The 9,529-nt window shown below is 41.2% G+C and overlaps 1 long non-coding RNA gene across 2 annotated transcripts in view; it reads right to left on the bottom strand.

Moving 5' to 3' along the window:
* Positions 1-5,858: 5,858 nt before the first annotated feature.
* LOC122563404 overlaps positions 5,859-9,529 on the bottom strand; it is a 58,439-nt gene continuing 54,768 nt past the window's right edge. For both annotated transcript variants that reach the window (XR_006315583.1, XR_006315584.1), the window contains exon 3: positions 5,859-6,128. This is a non-coding gene — a long non-coding RNA (uncharacterized LOC122563404). The remainder of the gene's footprint in view (positions 6,129-9,529) is intronic.

Here is a 9,529-nt window from a genome sequence, read left to right as displayed (position 1 = left end):
TCCTGCAGAGGTGTCCTGGCGCTGGTGTGACTGACCTCCAACCACCTTCCATTGTGCCAGGTTTGACTGCAACCAATGGAGTGTTTTCCCTCAATTCTTATTGACTGTAGACTTGGAAAAGCTCTTTGATGTCACACCCAGTTGAATGTGGCCTTGATGTTAAGGGCTGTCCCTCTCCCCTCCCCTCTGGAATTCAACTCTTTTGTCCATGTTTGAACCAATGTTGAGTGGCCCTGGCGGAACCCAAACCGGGCATCACTGAGCAGGTGCTGCTTGCTAGAACTGTTGATGTCACCTTTCATCACTCTACTGATAATTCAGAGTGGATTGACATGGTGGTAATTGGCCACATTGAATGTAACCAGCCTTTTGTGTATAGGACATACCTGGGCAAGAGGCTTGGCTAGGGGCATGTCAAGTTTTGAAGCACAAATCTTCAGTACAATATTGTCAAGTATTGCCTTTGCAGTATCCAGTGCCTCCAACATTTCTTGATATCACTTGGAGTGAATCGAATTGGCTCAAGGCTGGTACCTGTGATGCTGGGGATCACTGGAAGAGGTGGATCATCTACTCAGTACTTCTGGCTGAAGGTTGTTGCAAAAGCTTCAGCCTTACCTTTTACACTGATGTGCTGGACTCTTCCATCATCGAGGATGGGGATATTTGTGGAGCCTCCTCCGCCAGTGAGTTGTTTAATTGCCCACCACCATTCACCACTGGATGTGGTAGAACTGCAGAGCTCAGACCTGAACAATTGGTTGTGGAACCACTTAGCTCTGTCTATCACTGACCAGTAAAAGCAATGAGGATAGGACTTGAGGTGTGGTTTCTTCCTTTATGATAGATTGTCTTGAACAACTCCAGAAGTGTTTTCTTTTGAATCAGTTTGTTGGTGATTATTCTTCACTGCTGATTCAGGTTTATGTGAAATGCCTCAATCCAGGAACTGGCTGCCATGAGATTTGCTGCCCTTGCCTACCGTGACCACATTCCAAGATGACATCACCCCAAGCACAGATACATCCTGTACCACCTCCTAAATGAGCAGGAATGCTGTTAGAAATTTATGCCTTAGGCCAAAGAGACTGGAGAGGGCCGAATGTAGAATCTGGATGAAAATTGTAAATGGATCATGAGGTTAATAATTTGTGGGAAAGGACAATTTGAAGGGGAGCAATAATGGTGTAAAGGGTTAACTATTCCTTTACCCTAAGTACAGATACTGAGCATGTGCATCAGGAAGAGTTAGGTCTTAGTGACACAGAGCACAGGGAACTGAGAGCTCAATCTGTAGGTGCCAGAAGATTTCCTCTCTTAACATCCCTTTTATTTTCTTATGTGCATGAAAGCCTTTTAGCATTCACTCACCAGATTGTAGCTCTGCTCTTACTGCTGCCTTCACTCAGCTCAACAACCAAACCAGATTCTAGGAGCAAAAAGAGGGACAGTACAGCATCCAACCCTGGTCTGAGGTCTTACTAAATGGACATGCCACTATGTAAAATGGCTACAATGAGAGTTATGCTGTAGTATCCTTTGTCAGAACTCTCTCCAACACTCCATCTCACCTTGAAGACACACAGCACCTGCCCTGTTTTTCAGTGGTAAGTAGACTCATTGGTGTGTCTCTGTACTGGACTTGAGAAACACAGATAAGGTTTCTGACAGTAAACCTAACTGAAACATGCATCCTGAGAGTGGTCCAAAAGTCATTTCCCACAGAGAGCTGTCCTTGCTGGCACAAATCAATTTCCCTTCTGTTTCTTACTGCTGTACGAATCAGTTACTGAAGTATGGTTTATTTATGCATTCCCAGCTCTATCTCTGTTATAAAATGCTAATTTCATTTCAGATAACTTTGCTTATTCCAGCCTGGTTTCCTGTACATGTCTCAATCTATGGTCAGGTGATCACTGCTGTAATTTTAAATCTATGTTTTTTTCTTTAAAATAGATTTATGCCGTGGAGGGCTCAAGTATCAAATTCAGATGATGGAAGTTGAAATTGATAGTCTATATTTTATCACAAATATGTCAGAAATAAAGTTGGCCCTATTTAACATCGAATTCAAGTCATGTTTAGCCTTGACTGTGTTTAAAAATGTTTTGTTTTTCAAAGTTCAATTCTGGTTTCCAGCTGGTGCATTCAAAATCATCATTTGACATAAAGCACATTGCTTCTATTTTATTAAAAATGCTATGAGAATGTTGCTTTAAAAATAGTAAAATGTGAATGCATTGCTACCTTCATAGTAGACTCTAAAATATTGGATAATATATCAAGCAGAGTTACAATTCAAAACTTTCTTGCAGCGCAAATATTCATCACTTACCCTCCACACCCAATATTCACTAATCTTTGGTTTAAAATTCGGTACGATTGATGAAACTTTGGACATAATACAACACGTGGTCTAACTGCTATTAGTTAGGTTTATATCCTTTAAGGTGTCAGCTTCTAGAATTGTGTCAACTGCTTTAAAGCTCCTGATCAACCTTTTTGTGATATGTGCAGGATGATTAATGATGTTTCCATGATAAAGAAAAATATGCTCAGTTAACTCAGCACCCATTTTTTTGAAACTTGCAGAAAGTAAGACATAATTTAACTGTTACTGTTTTATCTTATAACGGTTGATCTTAGAGCTTTTTATTTCTTTGTCCCATTATTGACATGACAAAGATGAATATGGAGACCCATGAAAAAGATAGAAAGGAACTACAAAAGAGATATCCTTGAATTACGATAATGGCCTCCTGAGTGCTGCAAAAAGGAAGCCTATTATTAACTGATATCTTGTGGTTCAGAGCCCCAGCTACTCAATTGTTCAGTCTGCCTGCCTTGGACAATTTACTGAATCAATCCTCATTACACGTGTTAAGGCCTCACATCATTACCTCCTATATTTCCATCAGGTAAACGTAATAAGACTCCTTGGCTGCCTTCCAGTACCACAAAATGTAGGTGTTAGTTCATTGTCTAGAACTGTCTTTAGGAAACTTATTAGACTAAATTATCCTATATCCATAATTTAGATATTGCAGGTGCCTCGGCAAGTCTCCAGCAAGGTTATGTACAGATTTCATTTTTGCTCTGTTCTTTCACAATATTTTAACTCTTTATTGTACACGCATAACATGAAGTTATACTTTGATACTATATTAAACTGTGCAGGTAGTTTAAACATTTTATTGCCTTTCATGTTAATAATGAACAGGTTGTTGAACAATATCAGAGGAAAAATCACCATAATCCCACTCATTCATCTGAGACAGATGGTTGATGTGGGTTTAACCTAAGGACTACCTCACCTCAGATGAGGAGAAAGGGTGAGAAGGAGATTCCTTCATAGTCACCTCAGTTAGTGCAGGAATTGAGCCTGTACTGTTAGTGTCACTCTGCATCACAAACCAGCCATCCATTCAACTGAGCTAACTAGCCCTCAATGCACTTAATAGAAAGATAAATGAAGGCTCAAACAATACATTTATTCAGTGAATACTAAGCAGTGTCGACACCCCACAAAGGATTTCACCACACCACCCCCCAACTCCTGATCTGGGCTGACATAACTTTAGATTAAATTGCTTACAGTGTGGAAACAGGCCTTTCAGCCCAACAAGTCCATACCGACCCTCCGAAGAGCAACCCACCCAGACCCATTCCCCTACGTTTACCCCTTCACCTAACACTACAGGCAATTTAGCATGGCCAATTCACCGAACCTGCTCATCTTTAGACTGTGGGAGGAAACTAGAGTACCCGGTTTCCTTCGAGGCGGGATATGAACCAGGTCTCTGGCACTATGAGGCAGCAGTGCTAACCACTGTGCCACCGTGCCGCCTCAACTGCTTTGCGATTTAATGTGGACACCCTGCGCCCACACCCTTTTCCTGAGCAATAACTCACTGTCATACTTATGTGCTGGCCACTTCATGTAAATGAAGAACATCCCCAGTACCCAACAAAATAATTAAGAATATTGTTCCAAAAATCTTAAGTTGCCCTGGAGTGTGGATGAAGCAGTTATCAATTATTTCCTCTCAGAAAGTGTTTTTGATGAATTCATACATGCCACAAAGAAAAATGATTTACTAAAAAAACCTCAGACAAATAATTTGACTCTTGATTCCAACCTAAGATAGAAACCACCACAAATCCATTGAAAAATAGAAAAAATTACAGAATGATCATTTTTGACTAAACTTGTTGGTTCCTTACATCTTTCAACAAATAAAAAATTCTGATGAAGGGCTTTTGCCTGAAACATTGATTTTTTTGCTCCTTGGATACTGTCTGACCTGCACACTCTCAACTGATATCAGAATAGAACATTCCTTTCTATCATTATGGATAGTGACCTCCACTCTTCCACAATGATTCTTCCTTTGCTCACTTGACTTCCTCATCTATTTGTTGCTCTTCAGTCACATTATCCACAGACATTGAGTCAATTTTACTTTGTTAAAACTGAATTCGGCATCCCGTCTGTAATTAATCTATGCATGAATTGGAATATATTCCACTTGAGTATCAGGAAGATAGAATGTATTCTTCTTTCCCTGAATCAATAAGCCTGCGCCTTTTACCTTAGGATTCATTCTGTTCTTTCCACCTTTGGCTACTTACTCAAGCTGGAGAGGCACAAAGTTTCAAATTCAGAATGCCAAAACCTTCTTTTTCCACTGTCTCACTCCCAGTGCATTTTTATAACAGCAGGGAGTTCTGCGTATCCCAATGTTCATCCCACAACCAATATCATCAGGAGCAGGTTAATAGGCTGTTCTTTTCACTTGCTGTTTGTAAGAATCCATTTTTCCACAACATCACTTTTGTTTTGCATCTACCAAAGCTACATTTCAAAAATAATTCAGTCATTGTGGAATATATTGGGATTTTTGAAGATTATGAAAAGTGGATATAAATTAGCTCACTGAGCTGGAAGGTTTATTTTCAGATGTTTCATCATCATGACTAGGTAACATCTTCAGTGAGAGCCTCTGGTGAATTGCTGGTGGTATGTCCCACCTCTCTATCGATAGGTCTTGGTTTCTTAAGGTGGGTAATGTCATCTCCGGTTCCATTTTTCAAAGGAAGGTAGATGGGGTCTAAATCGATGTGGTTATTGTAGAGTTCCAGTTAGAATGGCAGGTCTCCAGGAATTCTTGTGCATGTCTTTGTTTCACTTGTCCTAGGATGTGTGTGTTGTCCCAGTCAAAGTGATGTATGTATGTATGGAAACTAGTGATAGTAAGTCGTGTCTTTTGCTGGCTAGTTGGTGTTCATGCATCCTGGTGGTAAGTTTCCTGCTTGTTTGTCCGATGTAGTGTGTTTTACAGTTCTTGCACGGTATTTTGGAATTGACATTAGTTTTGCTGGTAGTATCTAATGGATCCTTTAGGCTTATTTGTCACTGTTTGAGTGTGTTGGTAGGTTTATGGGCTACCATGAGGCCAAGGGATCTGAGTAGCCTGGAAGTCATTTCTGATTACCACTTTGATTGAGGTAATGTGGCCATATTTTTTGGTTGTGTTGGTGTCTGCTTGTTTGGGGTTATTTCTGAGGAATCGCCAGATTGTGTTTATTGGGCACCTGTTTTTCTTGAAAGCATTTTATAAGTATTTTTCTTCTGCTGTTTGTGAAAGGTGCTATGGGGATGTGGGTTAGCCCAGTTGACTGTATGCGTTGAGTGTGGTACAGAATAATGTCATTAAAGTCCTGTGAGGAAGTTTTTAGGGCAGACCTTAGACAGCATTTTCAAAATTCACACCGTCTACCACCTAAAAAGCGCAACAGACCTACAAAACACCATCAGCTGCAAAGTCCCCTTCATGCTCATTTCAAATTCACTTTATTGTCACATGTGCCCACATGATTACATTGAAAGTTTACAAGTCACCACCTATGGCGCCATCTTGGGTACCATGGTACCTGGGTACAGATACTTAAGTACAAGAGGAGGTCAAGAGCCGAAGCAGATGCAATGGCCTTTTTCTGCAGCAAAACACTTTTGTTATTCTGTGATTTTATGAATTACGCATCTGTTCAAGCAGGTGGCTCACGTCACCTTCTCCGGGCCGGTGATAGGTGGAGAATGTCCTGTCCAAGCCAGTGATGCCCATGCCCTGTGAAAGCATAAATATTGAAATTATGATGTCATAACATCAGCCTTGATTAGCAATTCTAATAAGAGCAAACTAGATGAAGAGAAAGATGCTGGATAAATACAGGTTATTCCTCAAGAGCTCGGTAACCATTTCTTCTCATTTGCTTAAACCATTTGGAGGAATTTTTTTAAATTGAAACATTTATGCAAATTGTTGTTCCGATCAAACTCCTGAACTTCAACACATTACAATCAATACTGTGGCAGGAAACCAAAGCAAACTTGCCATATTGTATGAAATTAACATGACCTGAAAAAGAGTCATCTTTTGAAGCACATTTAGCAATGCAATACTTTTACTGACGGCATTGAAAATTTGCTCCATTGGTTCAATTATGCTTCCTCACAAATTAAGTTTATTTTTTACTGATTGTTTTAAAATTCTACATAGGCTTGCTCTGAGTGGGGTTATGAGAGTGATATGGAGCAGAGAGAGATGTATTGGACTTTCTTGGATCTTTAGCAAACATCTGACAATCAAAATCGCTGAAGCGAGGGAAGTAAAACATGTCTAAGGCAACTTCCTACTTTTATCCAGTGAAGCTCGATCTCATGAATCTCAAGTTGTCAAGTAACTCTGAATTGCCTCTGATGGATTATACTCTGCCATGTGGCAGGCACTGAATATTGTTGTATAGAATTGCAGTTTATACACAAAACAGAAATCCCAATACTGAAAATACAAAAGGCTGCCTGTATATATATATATGTCCCCACATGGGTGATATTTTTGGCACTTCTCTTCCAAATGCTAATCTAAGCTGTCTGCAAGTAAATATCAAATGCACAGACACTTCCTGAAAATTACACATTGTGAACAGAATTGTGAGTCATGTTATACAGATCTGTTAAAAAGATACCAGGCATCATTTTTTATTGTAATACAGAAACCATACAGATTTCAAATCTTGTGTTTACCTGGCAACAGCAACAGGGATCAGGGAGTCAAAGTCTTCAAGAAGGAGGTAGATATAGCTCTTGTGGCTAAAAGGATGATGGGATATGGGGAAGGGCAGGATTTGGGTACTGAGCTCAATGATCAGCCATGATCATTTGAATAGCAGGAACATCCTCGAAAGCTGAATAGCCTACTCCTGTTCCTATCTTCCTGAAGAAGGGCTTATGCCCGAAACGTCGATTCTCCTGTTCCTTGGATGCTGCCTGAACTGCTGCGCTTTTCCAGGAACACATTTTCAGCTCTGATCTCCAGCATCTGCAGTCCTCACTTTCTCCTCTATTATTCATTTACTACTCTGGATAAGGAGATAAGGAGATGCAATTAACATAACTTCATTTCAATACCCAGACTGTCCCTTCAATACAGCATGCCTTTGCTTTTTGCTGTTCCCATCACCTCAGCTCCATCTGAGAACCCATTCTAATTGCTGATCACTATTTAACACATTGAGGATGAGGAACGATCAAAGTTTGTGAGAAGATTTGTAGCTCAGGTGCTCGTTGTTGTGGTTCTGTTCGCCGAGCTGGGAATTTGTGTTGCAGACGTTTCGTCCCCTGTCTAGGTGACATCCTCAGTGCTTGGGAGCCTCCTGTGAAGCGCTTCTGTGTTGTTTCCTCCGGCATTTATAGTGGTTTGTCTCTGCCGCTTCCGGTTGTCAGTTCCAGCTGTCCCCTGCAGTAGCCGGTATATTGGGTCCAGGTCGATGTGTTTGTTGATAGAATCTGTGGATGAATGCCATACCTCTAGGAATTCCCTGGCTGTTCTCTGTTACTACTATGATAGGACAAGCCAAAACAGAGAACAGCCAGGGAATTCCTAAAGGCATGGCACTCATCCACAGATTCAATCAATAAGAACATCGATCTGGACCCAATATACCGACCACTGCAACGGACAGCTGGAACTGACAACCGGAAGCGGCAGAGACAAACCACTATAAATGCCGGAGGAAACAACACAGAAGCGCTTCACAGGAGGCTCCCAAGCACTGAGGATAACACTACTATTATAGGACAAGCCAAACAGAGAACAGCCAGGGAATTCCTAGAGGCATGGCACTCATCCACAGATTCTATCAACAAACACATTGACCTGGACCCAATATACCGGCCACTGCAGCGGACAGCTGGAACTGACAACCGGAAGCGGCAGAGACAAACCACTATAAATGCCGGAGGAAAGATCACAGAAGCGCTTCGCAGGAGTTTCCCAAGCACTGAGGATGTCACCTAGACAGGGGATGAAACGTCTGCAACACAAATTCCCAGCTCGGCGAATAGAACCACAACAACGAGGAATGATGCACGACATGTTCTGTACACAAAATCAAAACTTTTCCCTTGATAATAAGAAATTAAAGGTATCGATCTTAAATTTGCCTTCTCTTAATCTGGACCAATGGATTATTGTTCTGCTACAAAAATCAGAAATTATTGAAAAAACTCAGCAAATGTGACAGCATCTGTGGAGAAAAAGCAAAGTTAATGTTTCAGGTCCAGTGACCCTTCCTCAGAACAATTCTGAAGAAGGGTTACTGGACTTGATATGTTAACTCTGTTTTCTCTCCAAAGATGCTGTCACACCTGCTGAATTTTTCCAGAAATTTCTGATTTTGTTTCTGATTTCCAGCATCTGCAATTCTTTGAGTTTTTGATTATTGTTCTGCAGTCTGACAATGGGTTGACTTTTACCAGAAATAGCCAAATGTTATTCTTGGTGAGTCTCATGGAGGGTTTCTCTTTGTAGGCCCGAACACAATATCTCATGCTATCTTTCCAAACGCACTTCATTACTTCTACACCACGCGCCAATGGCTCATTGTTTCCCCAACCCACCACAGCTGGAAATACTACCCACAGGAATTCCTGGTGTCATCTTTAACCTCCAGCTGGGCCCATGGTCAAGAATTGGCCATCCACAGCTGCCCTACATGGTTCCTGTCAATTACCCCGATATGTTGGATTGAAGGACCTGCAAGTGGACTAGACAGTTGGGAAGAGCATGCTGTCACTGCCCAGGACTGCACCCTGAGATGTTAGCAATGGATGGAGATCTGAAGGAGCAAGAACTCGAGTCTCCAGGAACCCACTAGGACTTTCCTATCAGGAATTGTCTACCATTGACTTGAATGTTATGCCTTATCCAAGTAATTTTTAAAAGTTGTGAGGTTTCCTGCTTCAACTTCTCTCCCAGGCAGTTCATTCCAAAACTCCACCACCCTCTGGGTGAAAACAGTTTTCCTCAAATCCCCTCTAAACACCATGCCCTTCATCTTAAAATTCTGCCTTCTCCTATATCCTATGAGAATGCTTCTGGTGATGCTGCCGAGGACGGCTCTATGTAAATTATATGGCTGGCTGGGTTCCTTTATCTGGAATCATAGACGGCCCCTCATTAAGCTG

The sequence above is a fragment of the Chiloscyllium plagiosum genome, chromosome 27 (genome assembly GCF_004010195.1).
Source record: "Chiloscyllium plagiosum isolate BGI_BamShark_2017 chromosome 27, ASM401019v2, whole genome shotgun sequence".
Taxonomy (NCBI): Eukaryota; Metazoa; Chordata; class Chondrichthyes; order Orectolobiformes; family Hemiscylliidae; genus Chiloscyllium; species Chiloscyllium plagiosum.
The sequence above is the reverse complement of the archived record's forward strand: the minus strand, read 5'-3'. Positions and strand labels throughout refer to the sequence as shown.